At 45.9% G+C, this 22,821-nt stretch overlaps 1 protein-coding gene across 1 annotated transcript in view; it reads left to right on the forward strand.

Moving 5' to 3' along the window:
• Nucleotides 1–22,821, forward strand: part of WDFY2 (WD repeat and FYVE domain containing 2) — a 538,880-nt gene that overhangs the window by 313,034 nt on the left and 203,025 nt on the right. The window lies entirely within an intron of this gene.

Genomic DNA, 22,821 nt, shown 5'->3' on the forward strand with positions numbered 1-22,821 from the left:
GTCAGAAGGGAAAGTGGGAAGGAGGAAGCAGTTTTGAGGGGGAGTAGGTAAAGGCATTTATGGTTATAAATAGCCTGGGGTGCTAGCAGAGGGGCTGTGGTGTGAATAGTCTCCTGTTCGGGTGTAGACTGCACACACAGCACACATGGAGTTGGGGCTGCATTTTGAAAGGGTTTACACCAGTCCCCATGCCACTGAGCAATATTTAACATGCTTACTCTCCTCACCAACATACCAGTAACTGCTGCACTGAGCACCATACCATCAGGAACACCTGCGGAATGAGAGACGAAAGGGCTAAACCAGGATAATCTCCCCGAACGCAGACACTAAAAAAAGACCACTGTATTTTTTTTATAGAAAGGCTGGACTACACCAGGGGAGAGCCAATCATGGGAGCCTGGAGGAGGAGAAAAGGACGCCGTCACCAGACAGAGAGGAAGCGAGGTAGAGTTTGAGAGTTCAGAAGAAGGAGGAAGTCGCCATACTGAGGGATAATCACCCGACACTGCCAATGACATCAAGGACACCATGGACCAGAAGGGTACCCCAGAGATCTGGAGTGAGAAGTGGTGGATGCCCCCGGAGGAAGCGGATGAGCCCCGGCAACTCAAGAGAGTTGCGGAGTAGCAGGTGAGTATCAAGGAGAGGGAAGAGGGTTGTTTTGCGGAGGGAACAGAACGGGTTAGGGTGTCTTTGATTTCTGTGACACTATGCTTGGGCATATCTGTGACACCGCATTTCACCGTTTGGATGACAACGCATTTGGGCACATCTTTCTTTTTCTGAGTGCACTAGTATAGTCTAAAACACCCCATGCATTAGAGCGTTTTCCCTGTGAAGCTGTGGGATGATAGCCGAAAGCTGTATACCATAAAACCACCCTGAAAATCAAGAGCACTGATTTGAAGGGCACATAGCCGACCCAGGAGATGTTTAACCTGGTTGGTAGCCCCTGCATGTTCTATTGTAATATTCACTGGAGATACACAACTCATGACCCTTAAGAAGTTCACAAAGCACGGGCGAAGTCCCGGTGTAGGTCTGGTGCATGTTTTCCTCACCCTAAATGAACTCCTCATGCATATACTTACCACTATTTTCTTTTCCCGAGACTCCAGGCCGGCATATCCAGATGAAGATACATTTAGAAAGGACACAAATAAACACCCATCATTGTGCGTTATCTACAGCAGATTGTGCCAAACCATGGAAAGATAGCCACATAAGTTTTTCTTTAATAATTGGTAATAGAAGTAAAATCAACATTGAGATGAAAACCCAGCCTCCTCGTTCAAACATCCATCCGCCTCTCCTACAATGAGCCATGGCAGTGCACCTTCACCCACTACACTATGATCCTGCCACCTAGGCGCCTTAGGAAGAGGTGTGGTGTCCTATAGCAGATAGCTTTGGGCCTTGAAACTACTAGCCACAAGTCAGCACAATGCCACAGAAATCAGGATGACTAGCAATCCTTTGCTATTGTACTTAGCTTAACCTATACTCCAGAATGTTGCCACAAAGGAGAATACAGCAAACAAACATTCTCAGACACTTTAAACATGTATATTTCAAAGTGGAATACTCTGGTAAAACAGTTTCCATTGATTTAAGGCTGAAAAAGAATGATTACGAGTCAAATAAAGTTCCGCAATAATGCAGCAAAATATCAATTTTTGTGCCGCAATATTTGCAAATCTATGCCGCTATATTCTGGGTGTTCTGATAAGAACTCTTTATGTTCACTCGGTGGAGTTTCGATTTATGTGGTGACCAATTGTTTTCTAATGCCCTGCACCAGTGGTTCCAGTGCTAGAATGAATAGCAAGGGTGAGAGCAGGCTGCCTTTTCTCGTCCCTCTGCAGACCTGAAATTCTGCAGATAGGTGATCATTACAGCTTGTCACTGCTGAGGGGCTGGTGTAGAGCCAGCAAACCACCATCAATAATTTATCTTCTACGACTGCTCGTGTCAGGAAGCGAAAGAGATATAGCCGTTATACCATATCAAAAGCTTTCTCTGCATCTAGAGAGATCGCACACTGTTCAGACTTATCACCCTTTACGTGACCTAATACAATATGTGTGCAAGCACCCTCAGGGGGGAAGCAAAGGAGTGATGTAGGATGAAGCCTACCTGGTCACCATGTATCAGAGACAAGATTACCGATTATGATCTGTTGGATAGTAATTTTGCAAGGATTTTTGAATCCACGTTCTACAGCAAGATAGGCCTATAGCTGTCACAGTCAAGCAAGTCTTTGCCTGGGTTCAGGATCAGAGTAAGTTTTGCTCTGTTCATTATTTTGAGGGGGCATGCCTTTGTGTATGCCTCTGAATAATTTGCACAACAAGGGTACTAGTTTTGGTTTGTTCAATCTATAATATTCCTTTGGGTAGCCTTCCAGACTCAGTCTTGTTGTAAGGGAGATCCTCAATTATCTCATCATCTGATGTTTGGTGTGTTTAAACGTCTCCCTGCACATCTCTTATACCTGGGATAGTGTGGTGAGCTTCCTGCTGATTGAGTTGGAAGGCTAGTAATCTACTAGCCTTTCCCCCTTGCTTGTAATCCCTCTGTTGCAGTCTGAACTGCGCCTTTTCGGCTTGTGCTGTGAACAGTCTACTCGGGTCATATTTGACCGATAGAAGGTTATCCAAATCCGTCCAGGAGTGTGTGACGTTGTAATATCTAGTTATGATTGCCATCTAGTCCTATAATATATGCATTTGGCGTCTCTCATTCGCAACATATAATCCCTCATGGTCTCCCACGGATGCTCGCTTTTGCTGCCACCCGTACTATTTAAAGGGAGATAATCAAATGTTTGTTTTCCTCCAGGTAACTATGAAAGAGGAAGATGAGTGACTTTTTGTCCTAGGGCTGGCTATAATGGATAGGTTGAACTGCCATGGCCTGGGGAGGTAGCGGGTGGCGAGGCCAGGAGACTGGGAATCTGACTGTCCCGATCTCGGCCTCGACTATGCTTGTCTTGATCTTGCAAACAGGATAGTTGCCCATTGTGCCATTACAACGGAATCGATGTCAGGCTTTGTTGTGTTGGTCTTACAGCGCTGGTCTCATCACCCTACCGAAGTGTCCTCGAGGTCAACAAACCACTGTGTGGGTGAGTGTGCATGCAGTACAGAAGGGCAAGAAACAGAAATGTCTTAGCTGTAACACCTCTACATAGTCTCTCCCGGTCACCTCTTCAGTGGTGACCCCAATTTGTCCCACGCAGGCGTGTGTTTGAATGAGTTCCTCGATTTTGGACCCAGGAACCAGCGTTCAGTTACTTCATTCAGTTTGTTTCATCTTCCTGTTGCCTCGAAGCCTTGGGTGTGGGTGTGGTAATTCCTAATTCCTAATTCCTAGGTTTGGTGAAGCGCAACAGCTACCCCAGCAATGGGGCGTCCCGGCGCTGAGAGACATGCTCACACCTACTAGACGGAGGAGTAGATAAGGGCCCTAGAGAGCAGGAAAGAGGTGGGTCTTGATTGCTTTGCGAAAGACTGGGAGACAGTCTATGGAACGTATGCTGAGCCGGAGATCGTTCCATAGTTTGGGACCGAGAACGCTAAAGGAGCGACCTCCAGTGCGACAGAGCCTAGTTCTGGGAACTTCCAGAAGAAGTTGGTTAGAGGAGCGTAGTTCACGGCCAGGAACATAGGGTCGGGCCAGGTTTCGCAACAGGGGGGGATTTCCCTGTTTGACAATCTTAAAGATCGTGATGAGAGCTTTAAATTTAACTCTGTGTTCCACGGGCAGCCAGTGGAGTTTGCGGATGGTGGCTCTGGCTGAGCATCTGCGTGGGAGACCGACTAGCGTTCTAGCCGCCGCGTTCTGGATTCGTTGGAACCTAGCCGTTTCTGCTTTGTTTGCTCCCAGGAGGAGGACGTTCGCATAGTCCAGGCGTGACAAGATGGTTGCCTGGACAATTAGCTGGCGGGCCTTTGAGTCAAAGAGTCCAAGTATAGGCCTGAGGTTCCTTAGGAGACCTATGCAGGTGGCTGCCACCTTTTTAGTGTGTGACTGGAAGCTAAGGTTAGCATCCATCCAGACTCCCAGATTTTTACACAGTTTTTAGGAAGTGGAGTGGTGCCGAGGGATGACGGCCACCAGTGCTCGTTCCATAGGCTGGTGTTTCGGCCAAGGAGGAGCACCTCGGTTTTCCCAGCATTAAGTTGGAGGTAATTATCCGTCATCCATTGTGCCACCGCTGCCATGCCCTCTCTGAACTTGGATGCCGCGGTGGACGGGCTTTCCGAGAGGGTGACGACCAGCTGGGTGTCGTCGGCGTACGAGACCAGCGTGAGCCCCCACTCTTTGGCCACATCCGCAAGCGGCTGGACATATAAGTTAAAGAGGGAGGGGCTCAGCGCTGAGCCCTGGGGGACTCCTTGAGCTATGGGATGGGATTTAGAGAGAAATGGGGGGGCTGACACCTTGAAGGATCTGTCCTTAAGAAAGGATTGGAACCATGTAAGAGCGAGGCCAGTCACACCGGCCATCTCCAGACGTTTTAGAAGAATGTCGTGGGATACCGTGTCAAAGGCTGCGCTGAGATCTAGAAGGATCAGCGCAGCACTTTGACCGGAGTCTAAAATCGTCTGGAGATGTTCGGTGGTGGCCAGTAGGGCAGATTCAGTACTATGGCCCGCTCGAAAGCCATTTTGGGATGGATCCAGGATTCCGTGATGGTCCACATGTTTCGAGAGGATGCCATTGACATGGGCTGAAGTATGAAGTTCATATTGCAAAGAAGAACCCTGGCTACCTTAATCCGTTTTACTCACACTCAGTGATACCTATTTGAAAATGTATAGCCCAGAGAGAAAACATTATTAGCATTTATAGTTTGCCTTCACTGTGCATAGATATTATCCTATACATCAGGATTGCATGCTACTCCTTCAGATGAAAACATTTGTTCAATTAATATTTTTATCACAAAACCTCTGGAAGAGCTTCATGATTCTGAATTTCACCAATGTTGTGCATACACCTTTCAAGTAACCGTGGGTCTAGATAGTTCTGAGCATAATGCTACTTCTGAAGAACAGCTGCAGGACTGTAACCATATCCCTTCGATTTCTAGAGCTCCATTGAGGGGGTTTGGGGGGAGAGGAGCCCTAAGAGGAGGAAGAGGGGACATAGGAAACAACCAGGTAGGTTAAACTGAGAGCTGTTGAAGGAGCGGAAGCCAAGGTCTTTGTTGGCACTACAGAGCGGAAACCAAGGTAGTCTTCGGCACAACGTAGCTCTTTGCACCTCCTTTTCCTGCTCATCTCTGATCTTCTGGAGGACTTTGCTCAAAAGTTGAAAAGGAGGAAATGCATACTGAAATCCATTGGGCCACTCAAAACGTATCACATCAACCGCCAGCACTTCTTGAGAGGCAAGTAGAGAGCAGAAATTCGTTCTTCTGGAGTAAGGCAAATAGATCTAGCCAGGGGTTATGAACACCATCTGACTCGCCTGGGCTAGGGGAGGACATAAGCAAAGGGACAATAAAAAAGGAAATCCAAGAGTCAGAAGATTCCCACTCCCTTTCTCTGTCCATGGAAGATAAATCTCAGACAGGGATATAAAGTTATGCACTGCCCATGTTCCTATGCCCATTCCTAGGGAGGCTAGACTGGGTTTATTTGTTCCACTGGATGAGTGATGTAACCTTGAGTCACCTGATTGACAGTGCGGGCTCAGACTGCTTTCTTCAGGAGCTGGGAAGAAAAGGAGTGATCGGTGGACAGCTGTTGAGCCCGTCAAAATTGAAAGAAGCTCCTGACTAATTTCTTTTGCCCAGAGACCCAGACAAGATTTTTCTTCTTGTGTGACCCCTCATTCCATGCTGTTGAAATCTGATGAGAATAACTAACTGGGGAGCAAGAGGTATCTTTTTGAACAGATGGGATGGAACTAACCACCATTATTCTTATATTTGGGGTTGCCAGGGACAGGGACCATTACCATATAATTCTCTGAATTCGGGGTCCAATGAGACAGAAGGTGATTCACCAATCAAGCTGCTATATGGCCTTGCACCCTCAACTATATCTGAGCTGATGTCTCAGGCTGGTGATGAAGACCCATTTGAGCCCATGTTACGAACAGCAGAAAAACATCTATCTCCCCCTGCAAACCCAACCCCATCTGAGCTTATGCCTCAGGTTGATGCAGCATGGATGGCAGACGACTCATCAACTAGGTTTACCATTGAGGGTGAGAAACAGCATTTCTGTGTCTGTTCTGAAGACAGCTCTGGTGAACGCCAAATTCTAGACAGGATTCTCAGTACTTCGCACTCCAGATTAACAGCCTCCTTTACCTTGGAAAGAGAAGAGGCAAGACCAACAAACTTGTGGCACATAGAATACCCATCAGTGGAGCTAGCACTTTTGTGAATACCCTCGGAGTTGATACCACATCAAATGGTAATATTGTGAACTGGAAATGCATACCAAGTACACAGAATGAGAAAAATTTATGTGAAGCTGGGTGGACAGGAATATGAAAATATGCACCCATCAAGTCTGAGGAAGCTAGAAAATCTCCTAGCCTTACCGATAGAAGAATGCTTTGTATGGACTTGGGAAAGGGGTACACAACAAGTACACTGATCATGTTCGAAATGGAGTCTGAAACCAGTAACCTTTGACACTCTTCTCCCGGCTTATGAATGGGCCAAACTGTGATCTCAGGTCTTGCGGGGTAGAGCCACAGGTTGATACCAGTGGATTATGTGGTATATCAATGTTGAGCACCTTCGTTGGTCAGTATGATGTAGATGATGAATGTTATTATTGACATCGTTGTTGGAGATCTTGATGAACATAATGCCATCATCTCTGGCATCGTTTTCCAACCCAACAGACATCAAACATCTTAACAATATTCTTAGTAAAGCTCATAATCTGAATGGACACATCCTTTCTCAAATCTAAGACAAATAAAACCAATTGTCTTATCTTCCAGACCACCCAAGTCTAAAACTGGCATTTAGCAATCTGTTTCACTCCAACTCTTCTTTTCAGCAAAGTCCCTACGTTTCACTTTAGATCTAAATTTCGCCATGTCAGAGCACATCACCAAGCTGACAAAACCCCCACAATTCCAACTTAACCTCCAGAGGAATCTAAAACTCTGAATCTCTTCTGAAGATTTCAGGAACACAGTACAATTGATGATTTTTTCACTTGGATAAGGCACTACATGCAGGCCTGCTCAAAAAGTGCTAGTTCCACTCAAATCCATTGTGCTTATTTCAGAATGATTGGTCAAAAATGCTGGACCACCTCTCCGACATACAGAGAGATTTGTGGAGGGTCTCTCCAGAAGGTAAGATGCAATTTAATGTATCATCTTAGCTTATGAAGCCTGCCATTAAGCCATTCCAAGTACCTTAAAAACAAAACTAATACTGTAGAAGAAATAAGTGTCAGAAACAAATGCACGCTACTAGTGGAAACCTCCAAAATCAGAAAATAAAAAATACTATGAATCATGCCTTCTCCAGTCTGAACTATGGACTTTGGTATAGCCTTCATGATGTTATTAGAGCAAAGCAATACCTGTTATCCTGGAGAAGAAACCTGTAGACCTTCCTATACAAGTTTTTCCTATAAGACTACAAAGTAATCTGCGATCTATTAACTGTTGTCTGACACTAATGCAATTCATGAGCTGTCTTGTTTTTTCCCATTTTAACTGTAAAGTACTCCTCTGCCCCATGTTCTAGGGTGCAAATTATATAAATATGTTTGACTAAAAAAAAATGATGTGCGCTTATGAGCATTGCATTGAGTTGGAGTTATGGTTGCATATATAATCATAACTGTTGAATTGTTTTTTAAATTGGAACATGTATTTTTTTAAATATATATTTTCAGTGTTTTGATATAGTTTGTCGCTTTTTTGTTCATGCTCTGTGAACAGTGCACCAGCCTAGGCCATGCACAGCGGGCTTGGAGGACAAGAAGCAACGCCCTACATCCAGTGTCCCTGTCCCAGATCTTGCTGCACATGGCCTGCAGCAAGAGCAACAAGTTCTGAGCAGAGAGCAAAGTCTTGGATCCGTCAGGCACTTTCACAATGGTGGTTTTGTATGTTCTGACAAGGAGGCAGAGGATTTTGGCCGGAAGGCAGAGGCAGAGGAGGAGGAGGAGACAGGAGAGGATCTTTAGAGTGAGGGTTACCCTGTTTGTAGAAGCTGAGGAGGAAATTTATGAGAGGTACTGACTCAGTAGTCAGGTAATTCTTGATTTAATTGCTGAGTTACAACCTCAGCTACAGAGCCCAACACTCAGAGGCAGCGCAATCTCACCACATGTGCAGGTATTGTGTTGCTTACACCTTTTTCAATCAATCAGGGATTTGTGAAGCACGCTACTTACCCATGAGGGTCTCAAGGCACCAGGGGATGGGGGGGAGGGGAAGGGGGGGAAATCATGCAGCTCAGTCTCACCCAAAGAGCCAGGTCTCGAGGCACTTTCTGGAGGCTTGCAGAGTGGGGGAACGTCTGATACTGAGTGCGGGTTCATTCCAAGTCTTTGTCGTGATGTAGGAGTAGGCGCTTTCTTCTGGCTCTGCGAATGCGAGAGGTTTCAGCAAGGGTGAAGTCGGCAGATTGGATGCGTAGAAGGAGGTGCTTTTGTTGAGGTATTGGGGGTCCGGTGTTGTGGAGGTGTTAGACCTGGCACCATTGGCTTGGGTCTGCCTTCCATTTTTGCTGTTGCCTCATGTGTTTTTTCTGGTGTTAGATGCTTTGGGCACTGTGCCACTGCTGTCCAGTGCCACAGTGTGAGTGCTCCCTACTGTAAAATGAATGTATTGATTAGTGGTTACCTTATTGGGTATTTCGTTTACTTGTCAGATCCTAGTACAGTGCAACGAGTGTGCCCAGGGCTTGTAAATCCAAATGCTGCTAGTGAGCCTGCAGCACCAGTTGTGCAACCCACCGAAGCGGCCTTCTAAAATGTGTCTAAGGTCTGCCATTGCAGAACCTGCGTGCAGCCTGGTACTGTCATGCTGACTGGGCAAGTGCACCCACTTGCCAGTCCCTAAACCTTCCCTTTTCTTCATATCAGTCACCCCTTGTTGTTGAGGTAGCTGTAGGCGTGAGTGAGTAACTTGAAGGTCACTCTTTTCTCGATGGGGAGGCAGTAGAGGTTTCGTAGGTGCTGGATGATGTGGTCTTGCAGTGGGATGCAGAGGACGAGTCTGGCAGCGGTGTTGGATGGTCTGGAGTTTCCAGAGCAGGGATTTGTTGATTCTGGCATAGAGGGCATTACCGTACTCCAATCTACTGGTTATGAGTGTGTGGGTGACGGTCTTTCTGGTTTCAGGGGGGATCCATTTGAAGGTCTTGCGAAGGGTGTTGAAGCATGTGCAGGAGATGGTGTTGATCTGTTGGGTCATGGTGATGGAGGAGTTGATTATGAGGCCGAGGTTTCAGGCGGGGTCCGTGGGAGTAGGCGGGTTGCCGAAGGCAGTGGGCCACCAGGTATTGTCCCAAGAGGAGGGGGTGGGCACGACAAGGACTTCTGTCTTTTCAGAGTTGAGCTTCAGGCAGCTGTTGCTCATCCAGGATGCAACATCTTTCATTCCTTCCTGAAAGCTGAGTTTGGAGGTGTCCGGTTCCTTTGTGAGGGAGAGGATGAGCTGGGTGTCGTGGACGTAGGATACTATGCTGAGTCCATGTTTCTGATGATGGCGGCAAGGGGGGACGATGTAGTTGTTGGAAGAGTGTGGGACTAAGTGATGATCCTTGGGGTACTCCGCAGCAGATCTCGGTGGGCTCGGAGAGGAAGGAAGGGAGCCTGATCCTTTGTGTTCTGCCGGCGAGGAAGGAGCAGGGCCAGTGGAGGGCGGTTCCATTTATGCCTGCGTCGTTGAGTCTGGCTGCGAGAGTGCAGTGGAAGACTGTGTCAAAGGCTGCTGAAAGGTTCAGTAGGATGAGGGCCACAGTATGGCTTGGTTGAGGAACGTGCAGATGTCGCCTGTGGCAGCGAGGAGGGTGGTCTTGGTGCTGTCGGGGAAAGTGCCAGAATTGAAAGTGGCATTGATGGTGTGTCGTTGCTCTGGCGCTATGGCAGCGGCGGCTCTGTGGAAGATGTGCGGTGGGCTTGGGTCCGTGGGGGCTCCTGAGTGAGTGCTCTTTATGGTTGTGGGGGTCCAGGCAGCGATGGTGGGCTGGGTATCGTTGCTAGGGGAAGGGGTGGTTTCTGGAGTCTGTTCGCTGAAGTTGTCATAGAGGGCCTTGGTTTTCAGATAGAAACAGAAGCTGAGCTTGTTGCAGAGGTCCTGGCAGGGTGTGACGTCCGAGGCTTCGCTGGGGGGTTTGATAAATTCCTGGATGATGCTGAAGAGTTCTTTTGAGTTGCTGGAGTTGGCGAAGATTTTGTCCAGGATGAAGGTCGTTTTGGTGGATCTGATGAGTTAGTGGTATTATGTCATGGCGTTCTTGTAGGTGTTCTGGTCTCCAGTGGTTTTGCTGTTCCTCCATCACTTCTCGAGACGTCTGCAGGTGTGTCTGGTTTTTTGGAGGCAACTGTTGCTACGGAGGAGTGGGTAATCTATGCCATGGTGGTAAAGAGGGCAGCTGAGGTCTTTGGACTAGATCTACCCTCAGTGCAGATCAGGACTAACCTTTTGACCGAGGTGCTTCAACAAAGGGGCTTCCACTTCCGACCCACCTTCGGGCCACCTGTGAATAGGACAATTGCACGTCTCCATCTCCCAGCTCCGGGCGACCCAAAGTTCCTCAGCCAACACCCCACCCCAGAAAGTTTAGCGGTGCAAGCCTCTACGTCCCAGGGTGCTTGTCCTTTGCCTCTCCGGATAGGGAATCCAAGTGGCTGGTCTCATGTGGGAAGAAGTTCTTTTCTTCCTCCAGCCTGGCAATGTAGTCGGTGAATACCACATGCTAATTAGGCCGTTTCTCCCATTCACTCTGGGAGACAGTTGCGCAAGTGCTTCCACAGGTCCCGGAGGAGGTCCGGGCTGTACTCTCAGAAGCAGTCAAGGATGGGAGAGATGCAGCAAAGTTCACCATTTGGTGTGGCCTAGATACGACGGATTTCCTGGGCAGATCGATTTCGACTACGGTGGCCTTGCGGCGCCATGCCTGGCTTCTTGGGCAATATCCAAGCTAATCTCATGAACATGTCCTTTGATGGAACCCGTCTTTTTGGGGAAAAGGCAGATTTGTCCCTGGTCAGGTTCAAGGACTCTCGAGCTACGGCCGGATCCTTGGGCCTCTCCTCCACTCCTCGTGGCCAGTCTTCCTTTCGTCCCTTTAGTGGCAACGGAAGGGGTTTCCAGCCATGTCAGCCCTACCCCAGCCACAGTCCTGCACAGACTGCCCAAGCCGTCCGAAACTGTGGAACACACTGCCTCACTCAATCAAGACCAGTTCTTCCCTCTGGTCGTTCCGCAAAAACCTCAAAACCTGGCTTTTTAATCAATGAACTTCAGCTCCTCTTGTTGGCTAAACATTGCAGTTACTTAGCACCGAGATGCCCTTGGGCCTTCGTTCGCGCTTTACAAATGTTGTTATAAATAAATAAATAAATAAATTTGGACGCAGTGCATTCCGATCCAGGAATGGAGCCTAGAAGTCATCGGCCACACAGCCCCAAGCAGTTGCAGCCTCCAAGCACTCCTAGGCTGACTCTGCAAGACCACACTACTCCAGTTGGTGGAAGAATTTGTCATCATCTCCCCCACTGGAGATCCATAACTTCGGACAAGTGGGTCTTGCAGATCGTCCAGAAGGGCTATTCTTTCCATATCCTATCTTTTCCTCCTCTCATTCTGTCAAATCAGGAACGGCTGATGGAGGATCATTTAAGGTTGCTCCAAGATGAAGTTGCAGCTCTTTTGGCCAAGGGATCTATAGAAAGGGTTCCAGTTTCAGAAGTAGACATTGGCTCTTATTCCTGCTACTTTCTGATTCCGAAGAAGAACAAAGAGTTGCGGTCCATTTTGGATCTTCGACCGGTCCATTTCTTCCTCCAGAAGGAAAAGTTCAAGATGCTTACTTTGGCTCAGGTATTGTCTGCCCTCGACCAAGAAGGCTAGATTGTATTATTTGACCTACAGGCCGCGTATTTTCAGATCTCCATCCTGCTGGGCCATAGGCGTTACATGCTGTTCAAGGTTGGCCGCAAGCACTTTCAGTTTACCATACTCCCCTTAGGCCTTACCAGTGCCCCTCGGGTGTTCACCAAGGTGATGGCAGTGGTCGCAGTTCATCTGGGCAGGTTCAGGGTGTCAGCCTTCCCCTACCTTGATGAATGGCTGTTGAAGGCATACTCGCCCCAGCCAGTCATCTCCCACCTTCAGACTACGACACACCTCCTGCATTCACTAGGGTTCTCTATAAACGTGCCATAGTCATACCTGACTCCTTCTCAGATGCTCCCTTTCATTGGAGCTGTTCTGAACACAGTGCAGTTTCGGGCCGATCCGCCAAAGCAGTCTCTATCCTGGATTTCTGAGAGACTGACTCTGAAGCTGTTGGTTGGGCCTCATGGCCTTTGCATCCTGTTGGTAAAGCATGCCAAGTAGTGTATGGGGGCTCTGCAGTGGGAAATGAAGTTCCAATGGGCATCAAGAAAAACTCACCGACGCGATCCAGATCTCGGAAGGAACTGCGAGAGATCTGCAGTGGTGGTTAACAAACCGCGATTGGGTCAATGGCAGACCCCTCTCCCTTCCCCAACCACATTTCACAGTTGTGACAGATGCGTCGATTCTGGGATGGGGCGGCCCCATCTGGGAGAGGTGGGGATCACAGCACACAGGTCTCCATCTCCATATACATTTGTTGGAGATCCGAGAAATTCGACTGGCATTGAAAGCATTTCTTCACTCTGTCAAGTGGAAGTTAGTGCAGGTGTTAACGGGTAACACCTTTGCCATGTGGTACTGTAACAAGAAGGGCGGGGTGGGGTCGTCGACCCTTTTTCGAGAGTCCCTGCGTCTCTGGACATGGCTGGAACAGCAGTGCGTAACCCTGGTGGTTCAGCACCTGGCAGGTTCTCTAAACGACAGGGTGGACGATCTCAGCTGAACAAGAAAGCAAGCAAACCAGCACACACTGTTCCGTGTAATTTAAAAGTCCAACTCGTCTTGAGTAAATCGATTGTTTCATAAAAAATCAATACAATCCACTGAAGTATTATGTACTTCTTTTACTTCAAAATGACAGTCACAGGTATAGAAATCCAAAACACTGCAGCTGTCACATGTTTCGTCCACTCAGACTTTTTCAAGGCTTAAGGACAATTAAAAATTACTGTGAGAAGGAGGTTTGTCTCACAGACTCCGTAATAGTATCACAATGCATGTAAAAACGTTTCCAAAATGTCACTGTCATACACCGTGTAGACAACAATCCTCTACTCCTGTCTGTTCCCCTTAGTATCAGGAAACATGATGCCCAGTTGGGACCTTTATAAGTCCACTAGTAGCTTGATTCCTGGCACTGTCCTGATGTCGTGTGAGATTTTGTCTATTCATATGCTGTGTACTTTATACTGAATACCTATTACTTGTAATAGATGTGCAGTCATTCAGGCCTATATAAGAAAATGTTCCTCAACACAATTTATGAATGACAATTAATGTGAATATTAGTTTTTCACAACAAACATATAATCAGATGAAATCTGAAAACAACAGGAGATGTATTATTAGCTTATTATGCTATAAATGCAATGAACCCAACACAACAGTATCAAGAGAATTTATACTGCAGTTTATTTACATATTCATAAAATGAACAATAGGAAAAATAGAAAAGGGGTGCTCAAGTGATGAGAAGGAAAAAGCTGAAGGCACAAGGTTTAGAATAATTCAGTGCAACACAAGAACAATTTACATTGCACTCGCAAAAGCCTACCCATACAAATTTATATACACTATTATACAAGGGGACAGGGAAAATGGTATAGGCTTTAAGAAATTAAAAAGGGGGCGTAATCGTCGACGTTTTGACCCTGACGCAATACGGGGAAATCACGACCTCTGCTACGGGTCTTCTTCAGGACAGAATTGGGGGGGTGGGGGAGGGAAGGGAGCACCTGTAAGGTAAGTTTAGATACGATTTAGATACCATTTCAGTCTGGAGGGGTTCTTTGTATGAAGGAGTTAAAAACGGTGTTGGGTACATTACCACGAGAGAAGTGTGGAGGTGTATCAGGCCAGATCAGTTGGGCGGGCCACCTGCGAAGGATAAGAACAAGGGGAAGACTGTCAACCCATCTCCAAAGGCACAGTCATCCCACTTCAAACAAGCCAAATACCAAGTATTCGGGCCGATTCCGACTCACCTATGACTGGTGTGTCCGTTGAATGTCAATTAGTAGGGTTGATTTAAAGAAGGGGAACGATATGAATCGTGCTGCATAAAGAAAAAGGGGGGACCAAATCAGTCACGGGACAACGTGAGCTATAGAACAATCAGGTCTCACAAATACAACTAAGAGCAACTCACCCTGGTCTGGTGACACAGTGGACGTGTAGCCGGTCGCTCAAGGCAAGGATGGATGGTCTATTTGAAATGACCTGTATTGGAACAAACAAACCGGGGTTTGAGTCCAACAACTCAGAATACCGCCACTGCAAGTGTATAACACTTCAGCATACAGCCACTAAAGGTGTCTGACACAGTTGTATTGGCATGATTTACCTTAATTAATTCGTAAGTCACTGTATTTAGTACTCGAAGTGGGTTTTCAAGATCCAAAATCCATATCAGTTGCTCGATATCGCAAAGTAGGAACGGCACATCCCGTCTCTCACGTCCGGGGAAACCACGTGATGGGCGCCGCCAATCACATCTATTAGTATTAGGCTAGACGCGTAAGAATAAACAAAGGACTACTGACTAAACGTGTGAAGATAAAGAAAGGACTACTTTCCTTAGAGTCACTAGTCATGGGTAGAGGTAAAAGAGGGACATAGTCCACTAATGGCATGGACACCGGCTATAGTTTAGATAGAGTAACATAGCCATTCAGTTCCCAATCGGACCGTACATTTCCATAAAACATGTGTGAAAATTATAACGCATTGAGCATACATCAATAGTCGATATTGGTGAACATCAATTGACAAATTCAAATATACAAATACATCTTGGCACCAGTTAATTTAGAAACGTGTCATCAAGTGTCAAAAAACAAACAATAACAATTATGCAGATGTTGAAACAGACAAAACAATACAACATCATTCTATCCAAAATGGCAGCATGTATAGAAACAATTACATGAGACGCTGTACCTATTATCAGGACCCCATTGATTGTTTATTACATTCTAATGGAAAATAAAAATCATTGGGGACGAAGATACGGTCATGCAAAATACTGACACTAGCAAGGGGTTCCACTCTAGAGGGATAATCAGCCATTTGGCATTAGTGCCATTTGCCTCATTACTTCCTCCTGCTCATTCAGACCCTTATTTACAGTATCGAAAAGGTGCATCCATCTGCATTCACGAATGCTAATGGACTGAGCAAGATTGCCTCCCCGAGGGTTTGGAGTAACTTTCTCAATTACACACCACCTGAGACTCTCAGGGGGGTGATTAAATTTGACAAAGTGTTCAACAAGGGGGGCTCCCTGCACCTTACAGCGTACCCTGCTGCAGTGCTGCAGGATACGGGTTTTCACCTTCTGAGTAGTTTGCCCTATGTACATGAAACCACAGGGGCAGAGGATGGCATATATTACCCCCATGGTGTTACAATTGGTGTGGCTTTGCAAAATATGAGTGTAATCATTATATGTGCATTCCTTAGTTTCCATAGCCATAGTGCAAGCCTTGCACGATCCACATTTAAAGTGGCCTACCACAGTGGGGAGGTTCCATAATGTAGTCTGTGCTTCCACACTTTTTTTGTGTATCATAGAATGCACAACATAGTCTCTCACACTCCTTCCCTTACGGAAGGCATGCATTGGGGGATCCGGCAGACCTGTCTCTTCTGCCACCAGATGCCAATGGTTGTTAATGACCCTTTTGATCTCTGTACTCCTGGATTAAACGTTGTAACACATATCAACCTCTCATCATCATTCTCCTTCCTTATTTTAGGGTCTAGCAATACCTCTCTGTGGCAAAACCATGCTCTTTTTCGGGCCTTTTTTACCAAACTTCTAGGGTAACCCCTCTCCACCAGCCTGGTCATCAGAATGGAAGATTCAGAGAAATACTCCACCTTACAACTACAGTTTCTCCGCAACCTCAGGAACTGTCCATAAGGGAGATTGTCCCTGAGGTTGCGGGGGTGATGGCTAGAGTATCTCAACAGAGTGTTCTTCTCTGTCGGTTTTCTAAACAAAGTAGTATGCAAGATGCCTTCTTCCTCCTTAATAGTGATGTCTAAGAAATGTATGGCTTGATTGCTACATTCCATGGTGAACTGAATGTTGTTATCTCTCCCATTGAGCCAGTTATGAAAGGTGAATAGATCATTTTTAGAGCCTTTCCACATGAGAAGAACGTCGTCGATATAACGACGCCATAGGGTGATGTTCTCTATATGTGGATTGTTCTCACAGAGGACCAAATTGTGTTCAAATTGATCAATATAAATAACTGCTAAGTTTGGGGCAAAACTCGCCCCCATAGCTACGCCATTTATCTGCATGAAGTAATCTCCATCAAAAATAAAGAAATTACGTTTCATGGCGATTTCCAAAAGATCTATTATAAACTTGGTGGGGACTCGATGTGGCCTGATTCTATCCTCCAAAACAGTTCTTATTACCTCCAAAGCAGCATGTTGTGGGATGTTGGTATACAGGGAGGTGATATCCATTGTTACCAACAACTCCTGTGTGGGATCAAATACTTTCTCGTCCACCAACTTAATCACCTGCATAGTATCCCTAAGGTAACAAGCTGTGTTCTCTGCTATAGGCATAATAAAGATGTCAATAAATTTGCAAAGCGGTTCAAGAATTGAACCGCACCCAGATATAATGGGTCTCCCAGGGGGATTGCTAAGCCTTTTATGCACCTTCGGTAAGGTGTAAATCGTTGGTAGGCGAGGGTGACTGTTATTAAGTTACTCATGTTCATGTTTTGTGATGAAACCCTCATGAAGAGCATTGTCTGTCACCGCTTTGATGGCAAGGGCAATGTCCTTGGTGGGATTAGTTGGTAATTTCATATAGTTTGCAGCCACCGATAGTTGATTTCGAATTTCTTTTGTATAGTCGTCCCTATTCTGAATGACAATAGCCCCGCCTTTGTCGGCGGGCTTAATCACTATGTCCTGATTTTGCTTCAGATTTTGGAGGGCTGTCCGTTCCTGTTTTGAAACGTTATATTGAACATATTTCTTATCCATCAGTAGTTTGTTTATATCCCCCATCACGATTTGTTCATACGCCAACACTTTGTGTGGCATCATCTGAGAGGGAGGTGTAAAAGTGGAAGGTGGTCTCAAACCAGTATTGCTAAATACCGGCTGGCGTGGTATTTTATTGAAAAAATGTTTCAAGCGTACTTTTCGAAAATACTGATAAAGCTCCAATTTTAAATTGAAACTATTCGGCAAATTCGTCGGAACAAACGATAAACCCTTCTCAAGGATTTTTTGTTCATCATTAGTCAGGACATGATTAGAGAGATTGATCAAAGGGCTGGTCTGATTGACCAAACTTTGGGGCTCTACCACCTGTAGTGTTGTTTGCGAGTTTGAATTTCGCCATGCGACTCCTGTCGGAATTGAAGCTGTTTCCCCGATCGTGCTCTCCCCTGATTCCAATTCATTTGCCCTCTGCCCTGATTCCAGTTGGTATGTCCCTGTCCCCTGGAGCGACCCCAGGGGCGGCCTCTGCCACGTTGCTCTTGCCATGGGTCCTGCTCTAAAAAATCAGGTTGGGGGTCTTGTTGTGCAGATGCACTGGTAGTCGGTTGCTCAGAGTCAGATCCACTACTTACAGAGGAGTTGGAGAAAGTATTGTACCTCCTATATCCACCCTTTTTCTTTATGCAGCACGATTCATATCGTTCCCCTTCTTTAAATCAACCCTACTAATTGACATTCAACGGACACACCAGTCATAGGTGAGTCGGAATCGGCCCGAATACTTGGTATTTGGCTTGTTTGAAGTGGGATGACTGTGCCTTTGGAGATGGGTTGACAGTCTTCCCCTTGTTCTTATCCTTCGCAGGTGGCCCGCCCAACTGATCTGGCCTGATACACCTCCACACTTCTCTCGTGGTAATGTACCCAACACTGTTTTTAACTCCTTCATACAAAGAACCCCTCCAGACTGAAATTGTATCTAAATCGTATCTAAACTTACCTTACAGGTGCTCCCTTCCCTCTCGCCCCCCCCCAATTCTGTCCTGATGCAGACCCGCAGCAGAGGTCGTGATTTCCCCGTATTGCGTCAGGGTCGAAATGTCGACGATTACGCCCCCTTTTTAATTTCTTAAAGCCTATACCATTTTCCCTGTCCCCTTGTATAATAGTGTATATAAATTTGTATGGGTAGGCTTTTGCGAGTGCAATGTAAATTGTTCTTGTGTTGCACTGAATTATTCTAAACCTTGTGCCTTCAGCTTTTTCCTTCTCTCATCACTTGAGCACCCCTTTTCTATTTTTCCTATTGTTCATTTTATGAATACGTAAATAAACTGCAGTATAAATTCTCTTGATACTGTTGTGTTGGGTTCATTGCATTTATAGCATAATAGGCTAATAATACATCTCCTGTTGTTTTCAGATTTCATCTGATTATATGTTTTTTGTGAAAAACTAATATTCACATTAATTGTCTTTCATAAATTGTGTCGAGGACCATTTTCTTATATATACAATTACCCAGGTCCTCTTGACTTATTGGGTCTACCCCATTGTTTTCAATGGTGTCATTCAGGCCTAGTCACCAAAGCTATCTAGTTTTGTCTCTGGACGATCTCAGCCTTCGATGCCAAGCGGATCACAAATGCAAAAAGAACAACTGATGGACAGAATGCAGAACAATGTCATGCATTAACCCCAGTTCAGAGATCTGTCCCTCAATCCATTGTTTTTTTGCTCATCATACCATTCCAGTTTGAACACAGCCATATACAAATCAGTCTTTACTCTGTGCCCAATTGGAACAGTCTAGTCCGAATTGCCAGGCCAGGTCCTACCTGGACTGGAAACAAGCATCCAAGGCCCGGTTTCCGGGTTTCACCCATCAGCCAGGATAGCTTGACCCCAGTGGAATGGAGAGCACGGGACTCAAGTCTGAGCATACCCGCCCTACTCGGGGTGACAAATGTAAAAAAGAACAATTGATGGACAAAATGCAAAACAATGTCATACATTCACACCAGTACAGAGATCTGGGCCTAAATCCATCGTTTTTTTGCTCCCCAGCCATTTCAGTACAGACCCAGTCATATGCAAATCAGCCTTGACCCTGTTCCCGGTGGGAACGGTCCAGCCCGGACTGCCAGGCCAAGTCCTCCCGGATTTGTAAACAGGTCCTCGAGATCGACTTGGATATGCGGGTTGAAAGATGGAGGCACAGGATTACAGTAGGGATGGCAAGGTGGCATCAAAAACATGTGAGGTTGTGGTCGAATGACTAGGCACTTGTGGGGTGGGAAGAACATCAGATACCATGGTAAGAAGAGTAGGAGGGTGAAGGGAAGGATTTGGGAGGACTTTCACACGTATGGTAGAGACCGTGGAACAAAGATGGGAGCATTGTGAAAGTGAGCAGCGGTAAGTGCATGTACTCAGTAGAAAAACTGTATTAACATTAATAATCAAATGCCTACGGGCATTATTGCAATATACGCAGTCGTCAAAGAGTCTGATTTCTACCTTTGCAAAAAGAGAAAATGGCCTAGCATAACTTGAGCATCCCTTACCTTAGTCTCAGCTGTGACAATTAATGCATTTAGAACGGCGTTTACAAAAGCTATACCACTATAACATGAAACAATAGTTTCACAACTATGGGTGTATTGATTGTCCAAACTGTACCTACAATATAGTAATGGCAGTATATAGAATAGAAAAAAGGATTAGCAGTGTATGATGTAGGTGATTGCTTCCAAACTACATTGAGATTATATACAAGGTGAATGCTTTTACCATTTAGAAAATCTTCCTTCTGTTGTGGAAATAGAGCAGCAATTCCGTAACCCTTGTGCGCCCAAAAACAGTAGTGTGTGTATATGTCACAACAAAGTAAAGGGTATATTGTACCTCACAATAGTGACTTTCATATTTTTTTTAAATGAGAATTCTACAAGATGACTCCCGAAAAAGTGCACTGAAATGTCTTGTCGATATAGTGGGGCGATAGAGTAAATGTGCCTTTAAGGGATTTGTTTAACAATCTATTTGGAATATTTATAAAATTGAATTGCAGACCTAGGTAAATAGTGGCCTCTTCTCATTAGTAGGTTGTAATAATTGGTATCATAACTTAATTACTTCGTACATTGAGCAAAAAGTCACAATGATCAACAATAATTGTCCTGTAGGACAGCATAAAGATTAAGAATTAGCACAGAAACTGGTGTATATAGAAAAAATATTCACTTTATGTATTTTCAAAAAGGGTACTAAAAAGTATATAAACAATGTATGAAGTAATTAAGTTATGATACCAATTATTGCAATCTACTAATGAGAAGAGGCCACTATTTACCTAGGTCTGCAATTCAATTTTATAAATAACCCAAACAGATTGTTAAACAAATCCCTTGAAGGCACATTTGCTCTATCGTCATATTTTAGGCCGAGCCCTCCATGGTAGATTGGGTAATTAGGTCTCCGGCGTTACCGCGCAAAGCGCGGTCTCGCCAGAGACCTATTGTGAGCGACTCTGCTTCCCAGGAGAGGGGACAGGTGCTGGCCGCACGCTGGGGAATGGAGCGGGCCACGCGCACGTGAACGCGCTCGCTGTGGCCAGCTCCTGTCTCCTCTCCTTGGAAGCAGAGGCACACAGCCACACCTCCCCCCGCTAACGCATGCGCACACACACGAGCACACCCCCTCCCACACATACACACACGCGGGCACACAGACACGAGTGCACCGAGCCCCCCTCCTGCTGTCGCACACATACATACACACACGAGCACACACACACGAGTGCACCGAAACAGCCCCCAGCCCTTTTTAACTTACTGGGCCAATCTTGGGGGACTCCGCTCTCAGCACGCGGCAGGGGCAGGCACTGGGCATGTGCCTCATGCCCCCTCCGCAGAGTTGACGCTGCGGCTCTTGCCAGCTCCTTTCCCGAGGCTCCCTCTTGGTCATGGGAGCCCCGCAACACTTGCGCAACCTCCTGCTGGCGGCCCCGGGGCTCTCCACCGCTCACATGAGCCCCGGGCCGCAAGACGCATTTACTCCGCCTGCCTCCTCTTCCGGTCCGGACGCGGCTCAGCCCCCGTCACAGGCGACCTTGCCCGACTTCCGGTGCGGCCGCGGCGGGATTCCGGGGGCATTTCCTGCCACACAGACATTGTTTTTGTTAGACTCACTAATTCCAGTGACCGAATAATTCCTCTTGTGTGCCTTTGGGGTCCATCCTCAGTTGGGAGTAATCTGCAGTGAACTGCGTACTGAAAAGGTGCGAACGCAAGTATTTCCCCTTGACAATAGGTATCAGTAACTCGAAGCACCCAAGGGAAAAGCTGCAAGCAGTAGGATTCTATGAAGGGCTGGGCAGCTTGAGGAGAATAAGATGGGGTTTCAAAGCTAAAAATTGCATTAAAGTATGGAAGAGGCAATTTGTGATGCCTAGTAGCTCTGAGTCCGATATAATAGCTTGGCAGCAATTTCAGAACCACTTATCAAATAGCCCTGTGCCCATGTTAGGGTACCCTACCGAAGGTATGCAACGGTCGAACATCAAACAATAGTACACTAAATCTCTGTGTTAGAAGAATGTCATAATAAATAAAGAGATGGGCTACTACACAAAAGTACAGATGATGCCACTGATTCAGAAGTTAGATCACTTTGGAAAGCCTACATTAAATGCCACATGGGAGGCAAGAAAGAACCAGGAAGATAAAGACTGAATAGAATTGTTGACCACCTGCTGTTGGATGAACAATGTCCCCTGGAATCTCCTTTTTCTGAACTATCGCCTTAAACTGAAAAATAAAAACCTCCCTCCATTATTACATCTGGAAAGAAATTAACCCTTGCCTTGCCCATTGAAAAGGTCCTGGTGCATTTATGATAGTTCTGCCTTAACACCTTTAAAGGCTCGCAGGATATAAGCATGGACAAAATAAACTGAATAAGAAATAAGCAGGGCGAGGAATCGGCCTGGGCTTTTTTTTGCGTGTAATGCACAGGAAACATGCCTCAGTTTAGTGGGGTTGGCACATTTGCATACGTTTGGATAACTTTTGTAGTCACACAGGCTAGTTAAAAACAAACATTGGCACAATCAATTGTCATGGTCTTCGGAAAGAGAAAATATTCTCCCTAGCTTTATGACACTCCATCTCACTACCAAATGGGCTTCTATACTCCCTCCTCCCCATCCAGGAAGTAGTGACAGGCGTTGTTTCATTGCCAACCACCTCTAACCTAACCTCACAGCTAACCATTCCCAAACAATGTTTATATACCAATTGCAAATAGATAAAAAAAATAATGCAAAGCATTGTCATTTACAATGCATGTAACTCAAACTTTAATGCTGGAGACCTATTGCATTGTAAATGCTTGGTTTTGTACGTTGTCAATATAGTAGCATTTAAATGAGAGATCTCTGTGACCAAGCACAGGAGGTGGGATGGTATTGGGAAGGGTTAA

This window comes from Lissotriton vulgaris, chromosome 8, assembly GCF_964263255.1.
Source record: "Lissotriton vulgaris chromosome 8, aLisVul1.2, whole genome shotgun sequence".
Classification (NCBI taxonomy): Eukaryota; Metazoa; Chordata; class Amphibia; order Caudata; family Salamandridae; genus Lissotriton; species Lissotriton vulgaris.